Source organism: Callorhinchus milii, unplaced genomic scaffold, assembly GCF_018977255.1.
Source record: "Callorhinchus milii isolate IMCB2004 unplaced genomic scaffold, IMCB_Cmil_1.0 Scaffold1, whole genome shotgun sequence".
NCBI classification, from domain to species: Eukaryota; Metazoa; Chordata; class Chondrichthyes; order Chimaeriformes; family Callorhinchidae; genus Callorhinchus; species Callorhinchus milii.
Genome location: NW_024704742.1, coordinates 88,110,616 through 88,130,596, shown reverse-complemented (window position 1 = coordinate 88,130,596; position 19,981 = coordinate 88,110,616).

Sequence of the window (19,981 nt, the reverse complement as noted above, 5' to 3'; positions counted from 1 at the left end):
ACAAAAGAGAGCAGGATATATCAATATGGCTACTATTTATTGGAAGATTTGGCAAGAAATGATTTAATTTTTCGCAGATGGCTTATTATTTTCCATTTTCTGAAGAATTAATTGGTAAGCTTTTTTTCTGGAATAGGCGGCTAGAATCAGATAGTATCAGCAAATGCAGCTGGTGGAGATGAGGTCTGAGTGAGTTTAAGTACCATAACGTACAAACATGAAACTTCAGGGATGAGTAAATCATCATTCAATCCAATGAAGCTCATCGCTCCAGTATATTAACTCCTTTCATGCCATCTAATTAATATCTGAATAATCTTGTTGTTCTTGCTTCTTAATTGGTAGCTTATTTCAAACATTTGAAACTCTTTGAGTAATTATTCCTCATATCTGTTAAATTCTTTTTCATTAATTTCCACTTATATTTCCTTAGCCTATTTTCCTAGCTTGTTTGTATGTAATAGCTTAGGTTAATATTTTACATGCTATGATGAGTTCTTCGCTTAATGGCCGTCAGATTGCACAAGCTTTAATTTCTCAATCTTTATTAGAAGTTGATGGATTTATATCTTAGTAGCTGATATCCTCTGGGTGGGGGGGGGGGAAGAGGTAAGCGGGGTATCCTTGGAGATGAACTGGTTCCAAGGTGAGATGCTTGGCAACGGAATGAAGGAATTGAGCCAGCCCTCTGTGGTGGTCTTGGTAGTCTGGTTACTGAGCCAGGCGGGTCCGCAGTATTTCTGCTGATGATGACAGCAGGAAGCAGGACAGCAGCCAAGCCTGGCTCATCAGCAGGACGTGGAAGGGCAAACCAGTCACTGGGGGTAGGTAGTTGAATCACTCAGCTCCTGTTAACCCTGCAAGCCACAGCCCTAACTGGTGGTGTCCTAGACAAGCAGCTGGAAAGCTTGCCAAACAGCAATATCAATGGCAAGCTATGTGGTTTTTTAGTTGGTTAGACTCCAGCAGTTACCCCAATGCACACTCTGAGGTATCCAAGCCTTGGCTCTTGCCAACCTGCACCTAATATTATTTATTAGGAATTAGGTAAGTAGGATACGTCCCTCCAGAGAGAGTGCATATTCCATTCCAACAATCTATCTCTGGGATTTCCATGTGTAGGTGGGATGCATGGAACCCTCAGTTTGGTTTGGATACTCCTTAGCATGGTGATGGGTTTCTGCATGTGCCAGATATACGACTGACGGGAGAGGATAATTTTTGATGCCCCTTTCCTGAAACTTTTCCTATGCAGCAAGGTCCTAAAATGTGACATTTTTGTGTAATTTCTTAACAAGGGTGTTCAGAGTCACAGATGGGAAATCTGTCCAGGAGCTTAAAGTATTGTGCCAATTTGTAGGAACTTCATTCCAGAAGTAGATCTCTTAGGAAAAGAGTTCCTGCAAATTGGTCTGTCGATGGGTTACCAAAACAGGACCTCATTTGCAACCTGGAATTAGAAATTGCCAAATTTGAGACGCCAATAAGATTCTGTACGGTACTGTAGAATAATTAGTTTAAGGAAATATTGGCCAGGTGGATATACAGATAAATTGCAAAAAAAAACTATTTTATCCTTTGGTCTGCCCAGGATTCATTTTGTTTCTATTTTTATTCCTTTTTGGTAATCCTGTAGTTTGGAGAAAATTACAGTAGTAAATCAGCGATAAATTGGTCATTCGATTCACGGCTGTTTGGGACATTGCCATGTTTAAATTGGCTGCTGTGTTGGCTTACAAATGCACATACATTTGATAATTACAATTGAGGTGCTTTGAGAAGTTCCTGTGTTTATAGGCCCTACAACAAATCTTATTATTACTACTTAAGGATAAGATATATTGTTGGGTACATCTTATGATACAACAGATTTAATATTGACCAAAATATTTTTTAAAAAGTACTTGTGATTAGTTGATGAGAGGTATCTTAACTGAAGCTGGGATGCTGAGACACTAAGCTATGTTCAGTGTCTTGAGTGGTCAGCGCCCTCTGTTGCTGACTGTGAACAGTGGAGCAACTCGTCCCCAGATGAGAGATGCTGAAGGATGCAAAAGTTTTAAACAATGTTTCTGTGTATGTGGAACCTGGATTATCTCCTATAATGTCCCTTCCCGTTCGATAATTGAGGTTCTACTGTCCTTGCATGCTGTCTGCTCCATATCCAGGTGCAGTACTACCACCTAGTGTCCCAAATAGAGCTCAACTTAGAAAAAGAGTTTAGTGAATCTAATTATGTCCACATAATTAGCACATTTCACTCTCATATAAATTTACAAGCAAATGGTTTAAATCCTGTGTGATATGGATGGTCACAAATTGGTGACATTTGTCCTGTTCAGGTTAAAATTATGGGTAACACATTGACATTTTGATCTTTTCCCTAACAAATGAATGTTCCAGGTTCTTGGGGATTGTGATTCATTTTTAATGGTACAGGCAAATGAAGGCTGACAGGAAGGTGAGTGGGAGCAAAGTAACGACATTACACCCCCTCCCTCATAGTAGATAACGAGGATGTGGATAATCCAGGATGTGGATAATCAAGATTCCACCAAAAAACCTATACATTTAATTTTACTGAATTCTGAAAAACTAAAATGTTGGCATCTTAGTTATTTTGCATGTTACATAGTTCAAAGCTGATATCGCATAATGACATTTTCAGCGAATGATAAATGGAAAATAGCAATGAAAAAGGTTCCTGCTTTGCCTAGATAGCTGATCTCGGATGGAGCAATGATGGAGTGCTAAAACCGGTTTTGCATATCTGCATTGGGGACTGGAAAAGGCAGACAGATTTTGTACTCCGGACCACTGTTATGTGCCATCCAGTGGAAATTATGGATGTCAAGTAATAACAGGTTTAGCATTGTTTGCAGTTTATGCCCTGCTTCCAAAGTCTTAACAGTTAGGCTGGTCCTAGCTGGACAAGCAGCAGGAAAGTTTGCCAGACAGCAATATCAATGGCAAACTATGTGGTTTTAGCTGGTTAGACTCCAGCAGTACCCCAGTACACTCTGGGGTACCCAAGCCTTGGCTCTTGCCAATCCACACCTAATACTTTCTGGAATTAGGTTAGCAGGATGTGTCCCTCCAGGGAGAGAGTGCATATTCCGTTCCAACAATTTCCACGTGTAGGTGAATGCATGGAATTCTCAGTTTGGTTTGGATACTCTTAAGCATTGTGATGGGTTTCCACACGTGTCAAACACCCGACTGCCTTCCCCCCAAAAAGAAAAGAAAGCTGGTTTTGTGTGTAGAACTGTACTCTTAAGTGAGTTGCAAATTGCCTGACATGAGCAAGTTGATCTTATTGGTTACCACCTAAACATGGGATCTTATTCTAACATTTTCCTCAAAAAACCCACCCCCATCCCTCTAATCTCTCATATTACCATCCCATTTCCACCCTACCCTTCCTTGCTAAAGTCCTGGAACGCATTGTTGCAGGTCAACTTCAGTCATACCTCTCCCTCCTTGAGCCCCTGCAGTCTGGTTTTCACCCTGCTCACAGCACAGAGAAGATGTTTGTCCAAGTCACAAACTACATCCTTTCTATCTGTGACCAGGGCACACTCCCTCCTCATCCTCTTGGATCTTTCTGCGCGTTCGACACAGTTGACCACGCCAACCTCCTCCACTGCCTCTCTTCCCTCATCCATTTTAGTGGGACTGCACTTGCATAGTTTGACTCCTGCTTAACCAACCACCTTCTTCATCTTGGCAAATGGTTTCTCCTCCCGCCCCCACCTGGTCACCTGCGGGGTACCCAAGGCTCCATCCTTGTCCCTCTTTTCCTTCTCTACCTGCTCCCTCTGGGCAATGTCATTCGCTGACACGGGATAAACTTCCACATGTATGCGGATGACACAAAAATCTGCCTCCTCCAGCATCAACTCCAGGTCCGTCAATGTTCTATCAGCTTGTCTGGCAGATATCAGGGCCTGGATGAGTGTAAACTTCCTGCAGCTGAATGTGGACAAGACGGAAGCCATACTCTTTGCTTCCCGTCAACGTCTTCACTCCTGCGGATCTGAACTCCTCAACCTCCCTGTGCTCTCCCTCAGACTCACCAAACCAGTGCGCAATCTAGGCGTCCAATTTGACCCCCAGCTGTCCTTCCTCCCCTACATCATGTCCCTGACAAGGACTGCCTTCCTCCACCTCCGCCACATTGCCCGCCTCCAACCATACCTTACCCCAAATGCAGCAGAAACCCTCGTGCATGCATTTGTCACCTCCCACCTGAATTACTCCCAACGCATTTCTTGCCAGTCTCCCCAGCTCCACTATTCAAAAAAANTCCAGCTCATTCAGAACTTTGCTACTCGCATACTGACCTGGACAAAATACTTTCAGCCACTACGGCCCAAACACTCCCTCAATCCCTCCGCCTTGCCCCCTCTCTCCCCTTTGTCAAGTCCCGCCTGAAAAATCTTCCTTTTCGACCGTGCTTATGGTCACCTCCCCCGACCGCCACCACCACCCACTGGCTCGACGTCAGGCTCTGCCATTATTGATGGCTGTAAAACACTACCCTGTGTGAAGGGCACTATATAAGTGCATGTTGCTGTATCTTGGTTCAAAATTCCTTTATTTGTTAATTAATGAGATGCTTGAAGTTTGGTATTTCATTTTCCAGTTAATTGATGTGAAAACCTACCATGATCAAAATCTTTTTTCATGCATTGTACATGTATTTATTATATAAACATATAGGCTGGATATTAGAGATGCATTAATATAAAGTTCTGAGAAATGCTGAGCATGAGATTATTTCTGAAAGCAAACTGAGACAAATCTAAAATTCTACATTTGTATTGCCAGGGCTCTTTTTGCAAATTCAGTGTTAAACGTAATTGATAATTGAGAGCCTAAGAATGGAAGAAAGCTTGAATGACAAATGGCCATTTAGCTCATCAAGTACAGCTCTTCCCCAGATTACTGAAAATTACGTTCTGAAGGCGTTTACCTCACCCCATATTACATCTTAAAATAAAGTTTTGCTGCTTAGATACTTCCTGTAATCAAACAAAAACTGAAGAAAATTCCTTCATCTCCATATCTGCACTATTCACCCCAAAAAAGTTTTGCTCCAAAATTTAGTCAATCCACTTTACAATATACACTGAAGTGTTTTGAGATGTCTCAACGATGCAATATAGCACTGTATCAGATGCAGTTATTGTTTATTATTCAACCCTACCCTCTTTCCTTCCACTTCTACAGACAACATCACCCCCCTCCCAACAGCACAAAAATAATTGTGTCCCTTGGGTTCTTATCAGCTTGTAGCTAACTCAATATCCCCAATACTATTCCCAAGCAGATACTTGTTAGTTCTATTTTGAATTGATACAGTGTCAATTGCTTTTATTGTCTACCACTCCACTATTCTTTGAAGATTTTTCTCTCTGATCTGTATAGTTCTGAACTCACAGACTAGCCTGCTTAAATGTGTATCAATTCTAATCATTTTAAATACTTGGATAATGTCCTCTTGCCCCACCCCCTGAAATCAGTCAGCTATCTTCCAGTGAAAGCTAGTTTTGTGGAGTCCTGTAGCTCAGTGGTTAGAGCATTCGCTTTGCAAGTGAGAGACCTGAGTTCAATTCCAGGCAGAGGGCGAAACCTTGGGCAAGTTTCCTTACTCCACACAGAGCCTAATAATAATACCTCCAAAACCAAGAACAACAATAAATTGATCATTTTCAATCCACGACTGTTTGTGGGACATTGCTGTGCGCAATTGGCTGCCGCGTTCGCCCACAAATATGCAGTCAATTCCCTCTACAGTGTGTTCTGTGAAGCGCTTTGGGACATCCTCCCAACGTGAAAAGCGTTATATCAAATACAAGGATTATTATTATTATTTAGTTCAATTCTGCCTCTCAGTAAGTAAGCTATACTTACTCATCCGGGTTCTCTGAACCCTCATTCAATACTCAATGTTCTTTTGAAGGTAGATTGCCAAAACTTCATCACTATTGTAAATGTGGCCTCACCAGTACTAGATAAAGTTAGAATCATTTATTGTGACTTATGGTCCAGTGTCTTTGCCATACTATCTTAAATTTGATTAGATTTACTTGACATCAAAAACAGTTTGGAAATGACCAATAATCACCTCCAAATCCCTTTTCCACCACTGCAAATAATCTTATCATTGTGTTTCCGTTTTCTTATTTAGATAAACTCTCTAAAGCCCAAAGTCCATGTATCAAAGCTTAAACCTGGCGTCAAAGTCCACCATCAAATCTGGTTGAATTATTCCAAAATGAATCATCACTCCCTCTTTACAGAAAAAATCATTTGCTACTACAGGATCAACCTGGAAGAAAATATAACCCAGGCTCCTCTTATCGAACACCAAATCACGCTCCCAAGCTCCCTCCACCTTCACCTCTGATTCCAAATGCGAGGCCATTATGAACTTTCTTTTGTCTAAAATCAATAAGCTCTATACAGATGCCTCAGTTTCCTCCACACCCCAACCTTTCACATCTAAAGACCCATCTTTTTCACTGTCTATCCCTACCCAAGCAATCTCCCTCCGAGCTTGAGTTTCCACTCTGTCTTTGTAAAGCACTTCAAGACCTTCTTTCTGCATGAAAGGTGCTATAAGTGGAAATGTTGTTGTTGCAGTAACAGTATAGTGAAATGGCAAACTCTTTCGACATTTATATGGTTATAACCAAACTGTCAAACTAAAATTTACAGTAAACGAACAAATTAAGTACCTATAATTATTTGAGAGTATGCTATATACACCTGTAAGCACAAAGGTTAACATGCTGGTTATCTGTATTTTCTTAAAATGAGTATTGGTGATATCATTGGAAGAGCTGGCTTGGAGAAATGCCTGAGCCATTTGGCATGAAGAATAAATTCACATCTACAATACTAATGAAACATTTTGGATTAACAGCTATATTTTCATCTGATTTTTGAGTACTGTATGTGCAAAACTCCATCAGGCTTGAGGCAATTTGAAACGAGAAGCATAAATCAGGCTTCATCTTCCACAATGCTCTACTGCTGGAAGCAATATTGTTTTGTAACAAAAGGAATAAACATAGAATAATTTTAATGGTAGGTTGAATGAAACTACACTCACCAATAATTGTCATTTTTTTAAAAAAAGTAAATAATTATTTTGGTTTTCTCCAGCATTCAGTGGAACAAATGACCATCTATAATAATGAGAGAAAGGGATCTTGAGCCAACCTCACACATCAGTTCCAAATGTCAGTTACAGAGTGGCCTCGCAGAGGCTGGGAGCAGGTCATGTAGCCATTTATCAGTGCTGCACTGAATAAGAAATTTAAAAAAAGGGGAAAATATAATTTTAGTAGAGTGAGTAGGGTGGTGGGGGAGGATGGAGAAACCCAACTAGATTTATTGTATCTATATCTGGGCATCATCCTCATGCAAAGGAACATTATGGGCGGCATCAGAAAAGTGAACTTCCTGTCAATTTTCTGATGTGTTTAATTCAGATGACTACGCCAACTGTACTTCCCAACTCTTCCCTCTACAAGCTACAGATTATTCAGAACTCTGCAGCTCGTGTCCTCTCCCCCACCAGGCTCTGTGAACCTATCACCCCCGTTCTTGCCCGGCTTCACTGACTCCCCATTCCTCAAGAGAATCAGTGCTCAGTGTAGTTTATTTTGGTCTGGGTGAAGCAGCTTTGTTTTGTCCTCAGCCAAGCTTGAGAGACAGGTATCAGGCTCGGTTTAGAAGCAATTGAAGGTTTTCACTCCTAACATCCCATTGGTGTTCTCTATGGAGAGCTCTAACTTATCCTTAAATTCCACTTGTTTTCCAAAGGTCCTGGTTTCAAATATTCTAACAAATTAATTATGAATGAACTTTGTTCAATGAAACACTGCCAACAATTCCAAGATTGCACAAGCGATTTTAAAGAGCGTTTTTGATGGGATGCAAAAGGAATACTTAGCAATTTTCAGGTTTTAAACAAGCTGCATAATATTTGATGTAATATTCAGTATTACCCAAAAAATCTACACCCTGCTTTACTATCCTTGGATTATAGACACTTTGCATCTCTTCTTTATTCTTAGTTAATTTTCCTCCAGTCTCTGTGATTCCATTGACTTCACAGCAGTAGCTCTGGCACATGACAATGGAAAATGTGAAAGCTAAAGAAACCCTTTTGTTCAGAGTGAGTTTTACAGTGGTTTTCAGCCAATATAAACCCTTGCTGATCATTTCCAGTAAATCTAATGTGTTTCAGCAACAAGCAACGGGTCAGTTATTTTTAGAGAGCTGCTCAGAAGATTTTAAAAGGGCTAAGTGAATTACCTCCACAGAAAGTTGTCACTCATAAGTATTATTTAAAAAAAAGAAAATTTTGTCCACAGTATTTCTTACACTGAAGTTCATTTTATTTTCGTTGGGTTTTTTGCATTGATGTGGAGTCTGGGTACCATTTCAAGCCTCTGCTCGTTTCCATTACTGCTCAGCTGACATGGCTTACAGGTACATCTCAGAGCCGCTCTATTCATTCTAAGTGAGTCAAAACTTAAATTCAGAAGTCAATCCAGAGGCACACAAGCTGTGAAAAATTGTACTGGATGGCTACACAGTAGTACTAATGTGTTCTGGTTCAAGGGCCACTGGATTGGCATTTATGCCAGTGTGACATGGCAACCCCTATATAAATGGATGCATCTGCTCTGGGACTCAAGCAGATCATACGTCCGAGCGGCTCTTAGACTAGAAAAATACATAACCAAAACAAATGGGTCTCTTTCCATGCAGGAAACAATCAGTCTTCACGACAAAAGGGTTTTTTAACTGGAAGGATAATTTAAAAAAACAACAATTCTATTAAATCTGTGGCAGGCAATTTTTCCATAAAAACATCATGATCTCCAGATAATCATATGGGGTCTAACCTCCAATGTTTGTAAATTGGATGGGAAGTGGTAGTTGAAGCCTCTGTATTCAACAACAACAACAACAAAATTACATTTGTATAGTGCCTTTCACTTCGGGAGGACGTCCCAGCCTAAGAGGTTGGGCTATGGTCAATAAATTTGGGAAGTAGACTAAGTACGAAAAAATGTCAGAGAGAAAAACAGTAGATGGTTGAGGGAAATGTTATTTTGCTTGGAGTCCGGTATTGGTTTGAGCACTCGCCTTGCAAGTGAGAGGACCTGGGTTTGATTCCCGGGCAGGGTGAAAACATAGGCAAGTTTCCTTACTCCACATGTCTCTATTTACCCTAGCAGTAAGAAGGAACCCAGTTGTTAGTCGAATGGTGGATTGCTTTCCAGGGGTAATAATCCCTTAAAAAAATAATAAAATAATAATTTGGTCACTCAATCTACAACTGTTTGTGGGACCCAGCTATGGTCAATTGGCTGCCATGTTTCACCCACAAAATACAGTAAATTCACTTTACAGTATATTCTATGAATCGTTATGAGATGTCTCAAAGATGTGATAACAACAACAACAAGATTACATTTGTACAGCGGTTTTCACATCAGGAGGATGGGGCTATGTCAAATGCAAGGATGATTATTAACGTCAGTTGAGCAACTCCAAGAATACCTCAATGTACACTCTGGGATCCTCAAGCATTGGCTCTTAATAATAATAATAATAATAATCCTTGCATTTGATATAGCGCTTTTCACGTCGGGAGGACATCCCAAAGCGCTTCACAGAATAGACTGTAAAGTGAATTGACTGTATATTTGTGGGCGAACGCGGCAGCCAATTGCGCACAGCAATGCCCCACAAACAGTCGTAGATTGAAAATGACCAATTTATTATTGTTTTGTTTTGGAGGGATTATTATTAGGCGTGTGGAGTAAGGAAACTTGCCCAAGGTTTCGCCCTGCCTGGAATTGAACTCAGGTCTCTCACTTGCAAAGCGAGTGCTCTAACCACTGAGCTACAGGACTCCACAGGACTCCACAGGACTCTTGCCAATCTATGCCTAAACTCTCTGGAATTAGGTAAGCAAGGTAAAAGGGGTGCATCCCTCTGGGGAGAGAGTTCACATTCAATACCAGACAAATAGAAAATTCCATACATTAATCATCTACATCTCCACGACCTTCAATTCAGTTGCCAACCAAATTGATATTTAACTTGGTTTTTGAAGCAATTTATCGCTACAGAATTGACCCTTTTTCGCAGGGAAACTACAAGATACACCCACAATTCAATGCAAGACAAGTATTCAAATATTTTGTCTCAAATCTTTTTTTATTTTGAATTGGTGCCTTCTAATTATATCAACATCCTCTAGACTTGTCAGCATTTTATAGCTTTGCCTCTTCTCTAATGAAAAACAAGTTGTGTTGTGTTCAGCATTGTCCTTTTTCTTAAAACATTTTACCATTCATCAATGTCCTTTTGAAGTTAGGACACCTGAACCACAATATTGTGGTAGCACCTTTCACCGATATATTAGAATACACAGCACAGAAACAGACCATTCAGCTCAACTGGTCTATGCCGGTGTTTATATTCCACATGAGCCTCCTCCTGCCCTTTCTCAACTAAGCCTTCAAGCATAACCTTCTATTCCCTTCTCACTTATGTATCTATCTAGCTTTCTCTTCAATACATCTGTTATTTGCCTCAACAAATCCTTGTGGTAGCGTGTTCCACATTCCCCCTACTCTCTGTGTGAAGAAATTTCTTCTAACTTGCCTATTTGATCTATTTGTCCGTGCCTTCAGCTCCCCCCTCGACTCTCCACCCCTTCCTCGCTCCCTCCCTTTCCCTCCCCTCACCCTGACCATATCCCCCCTGCTCGGGTCCTGACCCAACTGTACAGCGCCTTGGGACGTCCTCCCAGCGTGAAAGGCGCTCAATAAATGGAATCCTGTTGTTGTTGTTGTATTTGTGACTATTTTATATTGATGGCCCCTGGTTTTGGTCTCCCCCACAAGTGGAAACATCTTCCATATGTCTACCCTATCAAAACCATTCATAATTTTAAAGACCTCCATCAGGTCACCCCTTACCCTCCTCTTTTCAAGAGAAGAGTCCAAGCATGTTCAGCCTTTCCTGATAGGTATAACTTCTCAGTTCTGGGATCATCCTTGTGAATCTCCTTTGCATCCTCTCCAGTGGCTCTACATCCATTCATACATACATCGCATTCATGGGTGAAGTAAATTGCTTCAATGTACAGTATTTAACAGAACACTCGCTGTGTATGCGAATGAGGAGGTAGTGGGGGCTTGTATGGAGTATAAACACCGAAGTGGACTGGTATCACTCTCTAACTCTACTCGGAGTGCTGTAGCTCAGTGGTCAGAGCACTCGCCTTGCAAGCGAGACACCTGAGTTCAATTCCAGGCAGGGCGAAACCTTGGGCAAGTTTCCTTACTCCACACGCCTAATAATAATCACTCCAAAACAAAACAATAATAAATTGGTCATTTTCAATCCACGATTGTTTGTGGGACACTGCTGTGTGCAATCGGCTGCCGCGTTTCACCCACAAATATACAGTCAATTCACTTTACAGCATATTGTGTGAAGCGCTTTGAGATGTCTAGAAGACGTGAAAAGCGCTATATCAAATGCAAATATTATTATTATTCCTCCTATAATGCGGGGATCAGAACTGCACACAGTATTCTAAGTGTGGTCTAACCGAGGTTCTATAGAAGTTTACCATAACTTTCCTGCTTTTCATTGCTATTCCTCTAGAAGTTAACCCCAATGCCTGGTTTGCTTTTTTATGGCCTTATTAACCTGCGTTGCTACTTTTAGTGAACTGTGTATGATCCCAGAACTGAGAGGTTATACCTGTCATGAAAAGCTGAACATACTTGGACTCTTTTCTCTTGAAAAGAGGAGGGTAAGGGATGAGCTGATTAAAATGTTGAAAGGTTTTGATAGGGTAGACATAGGGAAGATGTTTCCACTTGTGGGAGAGACCAAAACCAGGGGTCATCAATACAAAATAGTCACAAATAGATCAAATAGGGAAGTTAGAAGAAATGTCTTCACACAGAGAGTAGTGGGAATGTGGAACATGCTACCACAAGGGGTTGTTGAGGCAAACAGCATAGACAGATTTAAGGGAAAGCTAGATAGATACATAAGTGAGAAGGGAATAGGTTAAGCTTGAAGGCTTAGTTGAGGAAGGGCAGGAAGAGGCTCACGTGGAGCATAAACACCGGCATAGATCAGTTGGGCTGAATGGCCTGTTTCTGTGCTGTATATTCTAATGTAAAGTGCTAAATTAGTGGCAGAATGTGACTTATTCTGGTTAATCAATTATACATCTGATTTTTACCTTTAATATATCTTTTTTCCTACATCTCTGAATATCTTACAACGTCTGATATCACGCAAGGCGTTTGGAAACCAGTCATGCCCACAACATCATTTGTCCTCAAGAGACAATTTTTAGAATTTTATGAATTGATATTCATTCCCTTACGAGTCTATATTCAACTATATTCAACAGTGAGCATTTAAAGAGGAATGGTTATGAGAAATATCTGGCTTTCAGCATGGGCCATTTTGGAAGAAGACACCATTTAGAAGTCTAAGGCTTTGCTGATAAAAAAAATTCTTGAGCCTTAATACAGCACCTTTCACAGAGGCCGGCTCAAAGTGCTTCACAGGATTTTAAAGTGTAGCAACTGTGTATTTTGTAGGCAAATGTGGCAGCCAATTTGCACATAGCTCTAATCACATAAATAGCCATGATGTGAATGACCAATATCATCTGGGAGATTGTTGGCCAAGACACTGGGAGTAACCCACAACGACAAATTAGATTTGTATAGCCCTTTGATGTCGGGAGGATGTGCGAAGGTGTTGGACAGTTAGGAATTTGGACCCGAGCAGGAGGTTGGGTTCAGGAGGGGTGGAGGGCAGGTGAGGAGGGTGACCAAAGGCACGGTCGAAGAGGAGGGTCTTGAGAAGTTCCTTGAATGAGGCAAGGAAGGGAGCAAAGGGAAGGGACCATGGGATGGAGTTCTAAAGGGTGGGGGCAGAGATGCTGAAGGCCTGACCACTGATGGTGGAGCGGGCCAGGCAGAACCTGCTGAAAGGAGGGAGTGGACCTACATTGGAATGTTAGCCTCAAAGTCCCAATATGCGGCTTGAAACCACAAGCTCTGACTCAGAGGTGAGAGTGCTACCAACTGAGTCATCTTTACGTATGGTAGGTATAAATTTTACTGTTGGAGGCATAAATGTTCGGCATCAAAAGGGATACAGAGTACATTGACTGTGAATATTCTCATTTAATTTTCCCTCATAGTTGGCACAAATGTTGTTACACCTGACAGTTGCTGTAGTTGCTCATCTTTAGGAATAGAGCCGAATTGGATTCCGTACAGATACAATACGTTTGACAATAATGTAGCACTTTTCATGTGGGGTGGAGGGGGGTCTCAAATAAGAGTGTAGGTATGCCTGGAGAAGAAAGAGTGGCAGATGCAGGCAATGAGGGAAACCTGAGCAAGTAACAAGAACACCAATTCATATAGCATTGATATAGTGCCCTTCATCCAGGGTAGCGTCCTGGAGCGCTTTACAGTGGCGGACTCTGACAACGGGCCAGTGGGAGCGGGAGGCAACTGTAAGAATAATCAAAAAGGAAGGTCTTCAGGTGGGATTTGATGGTGGGGAGGGAGGAGGCAAGGCAGTGGGATAGAAAAGAAAGGAGGGCACAAGAGACAAAAAAGAGACCGGAGCCACCTGAGCAGAGGCAGCCGGGTGGTGGAGTGAAAGGTAACTAGGTCAGATAGGTAGGGAGTTGCAAGGGCATGAAGGGATTTGAAAATGAGTGAGAGGATCCTGAAATTGATCCATTCGATGATTGGGAGCCACTGGAACCGAGCAACATTCTCTTTGTTTATACGTCCTGATGCTTTTATGGTGTGCACCACTTTTGAGTCCTGTAGCTCAGTGATTAGAGTACTCGCCTCACAAGTGAGAGGACCTGGGTTTGATTCCTGGCAGGGCGAAACGTTAGGCAAGTTTCCTTACTCCACAAGCCTCTGTTTACCTAGCAGTAAGTCGGAACCCAGTTGTTAGTGGATCACATTTCCAGAGATAATTCCTTTTTTAAAAAAAGTAAAAAATGTTGTTACTCAATCTACGACTGTTTGTGGGACACTGCTGTGCGCAATTGGCTCCCGCGGTTCACCCACAAAGTAGTCAATTCACTTTACAGCGTATACAAACTCACTGCTTGTCGGCCTCTCCAAACCCCCCCATCCCCCCCCCCCAACGGGCTGCAGATCATCCAGAACTCTGCAGCCCGTGTCCTCTCCCGCACCAGCCTCCGCAACACTACCACCCCCATCCTTGCCCAACTCCACTGGCTTCCCATCACACAGAGGATACAGTTCAAGATCCTGGTTCTCACCTTCAAAGCCCTCCATGGTCTTGCTCCCACTTGCCTATCCGACCTCCTAACACCCTATTTGCTCCCTCCGCTCAGCAGGCTCTGGCCTGCTTCACGTCCCCCGCCTTGCTTGGCCACTCTCGGCGGGCAGACCTTCCGCTACTCTGCACCCACCCTCTGGAACTCCATCCCGCAGTCCCTCCATCTCGCCCCCTCCCTCTCCACCTTCAAGACACTCCTCTTTGACCGTGCTTTCGATCTCCCTGCTTCCCCAACTGCTCTCCAGCCTCCCCCACCCCAACCCTCAGCTCAGGTCCGTAACTCTGTCTGTCCAGCGCCTTGGGACATCCTCCTGACATGAAAGGCGCTATACAAATGTCATTTTGTTGTTGTATTCTGTGAAGCACTTTGAGACATCTCGAAGACATGATAAAGCGCTATATCAAATGCAAGTATTATCTTAAGTGATGATGTAGCCTTTATTTTTCATACCATTTATTATTGCTGAATAAAAAAGGCTTTGAAAGTCTCACTACTCTCAACTATCAGGACATTACCAATTCTGCTAAATTTAAAACATAATCTATACAAATTCACAAGGTGACTCATTTCTGGAGCAGAAATGATTACAGTAATGTAGTCCCAATTGTTTTTGTGGGGTAACTACTAACTGTCTGTATACCCCCTGCTGAATTTTAGGAATGCATAACAGTGCAAGTTAGCGTTGCCATGAGCTAACAGCAGTTCAAGCATTTATTTTTCAACGTAATCTCTGACGGGATATAATGTAAGTACATTTTAGTGTACTGGAAAACAAAGCATTCTTTACCTTTCAAAGAGGCCCTACAAAAGACAAAATGTAAAATCAATAAGAACAGACGTGCAAACAAATGACTTTATTTGTTTATTGTGCTCATTACTGTACCATACAGTAAAGGTCAATAGTTTCAGATTAATACACAATTTTCACTCGCTGTACACAACAGCAGTCCTACTGAACAATATTGTAACATCTTTATTATTAGGTACTTGTTTGGGCAAGTCTCAGCCTGCAGAACTGGGTGAACTGAATGCCTTTGTTGTACTAAAGTGGAATCTATGCACAAAACCAACTGGGTTTTGGTTCATTTCCTTGAAATGAACAAAATTACAACACAAATAAACTGCAACAGACATTTTTTTTTAAAACTGACGGCTGTATTTCAAGCTCATCATGTGAAAGCTAATTATAGATGCAGCTTACCTTTCAGTATGCTGATCAATACCTCCCCACCTGCTTTTCAGGGTTCTTATTTGAATCAACTGTACCTATATAGTGTAGGGTATTTCACTCCTTACTGGATTAGATTTTCTGGTGCATGAGGTCTGAAAAGTCTAACAATTTTTTTTATATGTACACGTTTAAAACAATTTACTTGAATCTCACATTCATAAAAAAGGTTTGTGCTTTAACTAATGTTGAATCTTACCTGCTATAAAGTATTATAGTGTAAGTACCATAAAGCAGGAAATATCTGCATTGTGAGTAGAAATAACAATTTAGGAAAAACACTGCAATTGCCAAAATAGATTTACAATTTCATTGAATGAGCTTAAAGTTTTCTATTTATGGCTTATACAGGAAAAATAAATCGTACAGCCTAAGCAAGTTTCTGCTAATGCAGTAAAGGAGATTTAATGAGCTGAACACAGGTTCTGGTGAACTATGAATTTGTCACTTACAAGTGGAACTCATTTAAGTTCCCAACTGTTCCCCATTATGAATTATGTTTCTAAAGTAAAAATGGAAAGAAGATTGAGTAAATGTATTTTAATAAATAGTTTTAACTTCATAAAAATATGCTAACGTTAACTACTTGCTCCCTCCCTTCCCTCCCCTCACCCTGACCATTTCCCCCCTCCTCGCTCCCTCTCTTCCCTCCCCTCACCCTGACCATTTCCCCCCTGCTCGGGTCCTGACCCAATTGTGCAGCGCCTTGGGACGTCCTCCTGACGTGAAAGGCGCTTTATAAATGGAATCTTGTTGTTGTTGTTGTACAGCTCTCTCAAAGCAGGTTGATACGAAATCACTGAACGACATTGATAAAGATGTGATTTATATGCTCTGATGTAACTGACCTGATAACTCAAGGGTGATGAGATCCTAATTGAGTTATGATCAGCACCAAAAATTGATATGAAACCCTTCACTTTGGCCATCATAATGCATTTGATTCATACTAGAACTTGTTAGTCGATTGGCAGATTGCTTTCCGGGGGTAATAATCCCTCCCCAAAATAAATATATATATATATATATGTATTTGCCGCATTTCACCCACAAAATATACAGCCAATCCACTTCCTATATATTCTGTGAAGCGCTTCAAGACATTGTGATAAGGCGCTATAACAAAATGCAAGGATAATTACTATTATACATAAGTCAGGTAAAACATTTACATGAACAAAAGATGAAAAACCTAAATCCAAACTAGGTTATATCAATTGTGGCCGTCTCCACTGTTCTTGTTGATTTTATTCTCTCTCCAAATGTCATCTCTTCTCAAAGATAATCTGATCTACAAGAAATACATTAAAAACATTCTGGAGATATTATTACATGTAGATTGTCACAGAGCTGCCACACATGTGTAATGCATTACCATTGATGCTCTTTTACCTTACTATTTTTTTCTGTTTCTGATCTGTTGTTGCTGCTATCTCTATATATTGAGTTTCACACAAAAAATATGGAGATTATTGATACAGTCCTTGTGAGCAACAGGGAAACTACCCTATAATTACTATAATTTATAAAGTAAATTCACTCGAGGCACACTTTTGGTGAACTGCTAGAAATTTGTATGAACGACTCTTAACCTATAGCAATAATGAGCAAGAGGGAGACAGATAAGCACATGGTAACAAAATTGTACTATATTACTATTATGCCGTGTGATAATTATGTATAACCCAATATGTTTAATGAATTTATGAACAATAATGTGCAATATACTAGAGATTATCCATAAATCTTGCAACACTATTTGCATGTGCTGTGGCATTAAAGTTGTTGCAAAATAGATGTTTTATGACTAGCTCACTAGTTACTGTGGAAGATACTTATGAAATAAGGGTGTTCAAGAAAATGAAGAAAAGGTAGAGAAATGGCTTTAAAATATCTGTCTTGATTTAATAAGATGGCAGAACAAGCTGGATGGCTGAATGTGTGTCTTTTGTTCCTTGTGATTTAGCTGTCAAGATCTTGTTCAGAATAGTTAAAAGATTTGTCCACAGAAAGTGGACAAGTGTTTATCTAGTGTCAAATTATGCAGAATTTTGAAAAATGTAATCATAGTTTTGAAGCTGGTTTTCCACAATGCTTTTTATATACTTGGGAATGATCCAAAATTCAAGACAATATTAAAATTTTAATTTATGGTTTTAGAGTAAGACTATTATGATTTTCAGCGCTTTGAAGTTGGGACTATCCCTAATTGTAGGGCAGAATAAAAGGAGGTTTACTTAATGTGTTATGCCTATCTTTGGAATGCTTCAATGCTGACACACAAGTGAAAAAATATTTAGTCACTCACTGCTCACATTCCTTAACTTGACGAACATGCAAATTCACAAGACATGCTTTATTTTCCACATTTCATCAACTGCTGTATATGTGAACAGAATAGAAACATTTGGGCATTTTAGACTGGTTTCAAACTAGTCAAAGAATCCAATTCTATTGACTTCATATAACCAAGCCCAGTGAAAGGCATCCTTTAAACATTTACTGCAGTTCCCTTTATCTTCAGTGAAGCATTTGCTCTGCTCCTTGCTCGTCTCTAGACAAGCCAGCAGCAACCGAGAAGTGACATTTTGAGCTTAATTAAACTTTCGTCAGATGGGATTATATTCAAAATTCTAATTTAAATGATGCTAATGTAGTTTAACAAATAACTTGAGATTTGAATTTTTGGTTCAAAGTGCTCAATATCCAATCTTTGTTCTAATTACAATGATAGATTACTTTAGTTTTAATCAAATGAAGAATCATGAGAGCATTAAAAAGCTCCTAGGATTCATCTCAAAAGCACCCCCAAAATTTATAATGCTTTACTTGGTTGGCTGTGATCTTTTGTATGATAACCAGGCCTTTTTTTACATTTTAAAATGTGATACACAAAATGATTTCAGCATCTTGAGACGTCCTCCCGACGTGAAAGGCACTATACAAATGTAGTTTTGTTATTGTTGTATAATTTTCCCCATAAAATTCTCCAAACAAAATTGAAATGCCTGAGTTACATATAAAATGCATATATTTATAATAATCCTTGTATTTGATAACAGTGCCTATCACATCATCAAGAAATCTCAAAGCGTTTCACAGAATCTACTGTAAGCTGCGTGAAGCTCTGCGTGAGGAACGTTATATAAATGCAAGTTGATAGAGTGTATTTTTCTAGGCAAACTTTTTAAGCAGTTGTGGTTAAGGCCAGGATTTGTTGATTTGTTTAATAAAGCAATTTTTGCTGTAATGGGAATGTAGGGCATGTATTCTGCAGGGGGGAGATCAAATATATAATGCTTATGTGAGAATTCACGTGCGTCTAAAGATATGCATTTGATTCATAAAATGATGTCCTGAATATTTAAATAGTAAGGACATCTTGATACAATGTGCTTAATTAAACGAACAAACAAATCAGACCACTCTGGGACAGCAATTCTACAGCGAGTGCAAGAAATGGGAAAATAATTTGATTTAATTAGATGGAAATAAAAACTACTTCCACATATTACACAAGCTTATCAAAACCAGAACTGTAATAGTTTTCTGAAATTTCTTTGATGTATTCCCTTAAATATACAGCACAAGCTTGACTTTCATCTTAATATTTGCAATTCCCCCTTAAGTCTGGTGAACATCCTGGTATTTGTATAAACTCTTATAGCCTGTAGTAATAACAGCAGCAACAACATTAATGAAGAGTGAAAATATACAGTATTTGCTAGGACAATTCTTGGAAGGTTCAAAAAATACCTTGGATGATATACTGCTTTTGACAAAATTAAGCTTTTCCCAAGTACCCCAGTTCTAAGTATGGTTAAACAAATCCCAGCAAACTCCAGTACTTTGTTATTTACAATAACTGCATTTGTTCCCTTTTAATTGAAAAAAGAATTCACAGGAGTGCCCACATGTCACTCACAGGAAGATTAAAGCAAATAAGAAGCTCTCACTGGCAGGAACAAGAAACCAAGATTAGGTGTACGGTTCTTTAAGCCTACTCACTCCAACGCACAACACATTTTTTTTTATCAAGTAGCATGTGCTTACCCTACTTTCTGAAGCTCTCATGATAGCAAAATAAGCCTTTCACTTGTAAGTAAGGTGAATGGCCAAAAACAGATGCTCAAATTTGGAGAGCATAATAGAAAGAAAGCAAACACACACATCTGTAGAAATGACAGATGGAGTAGAATTTTTTTAAGAATTATTTGTAAATGACTCGGAAAAAATATTTCTTTTTTTAATATTACCAAGCTGTGTAGGCAGGTGAATATAAAGATCTACATTAATTAAGCAGATGGACTTGAATGCAGATAAATACAAGATAATCC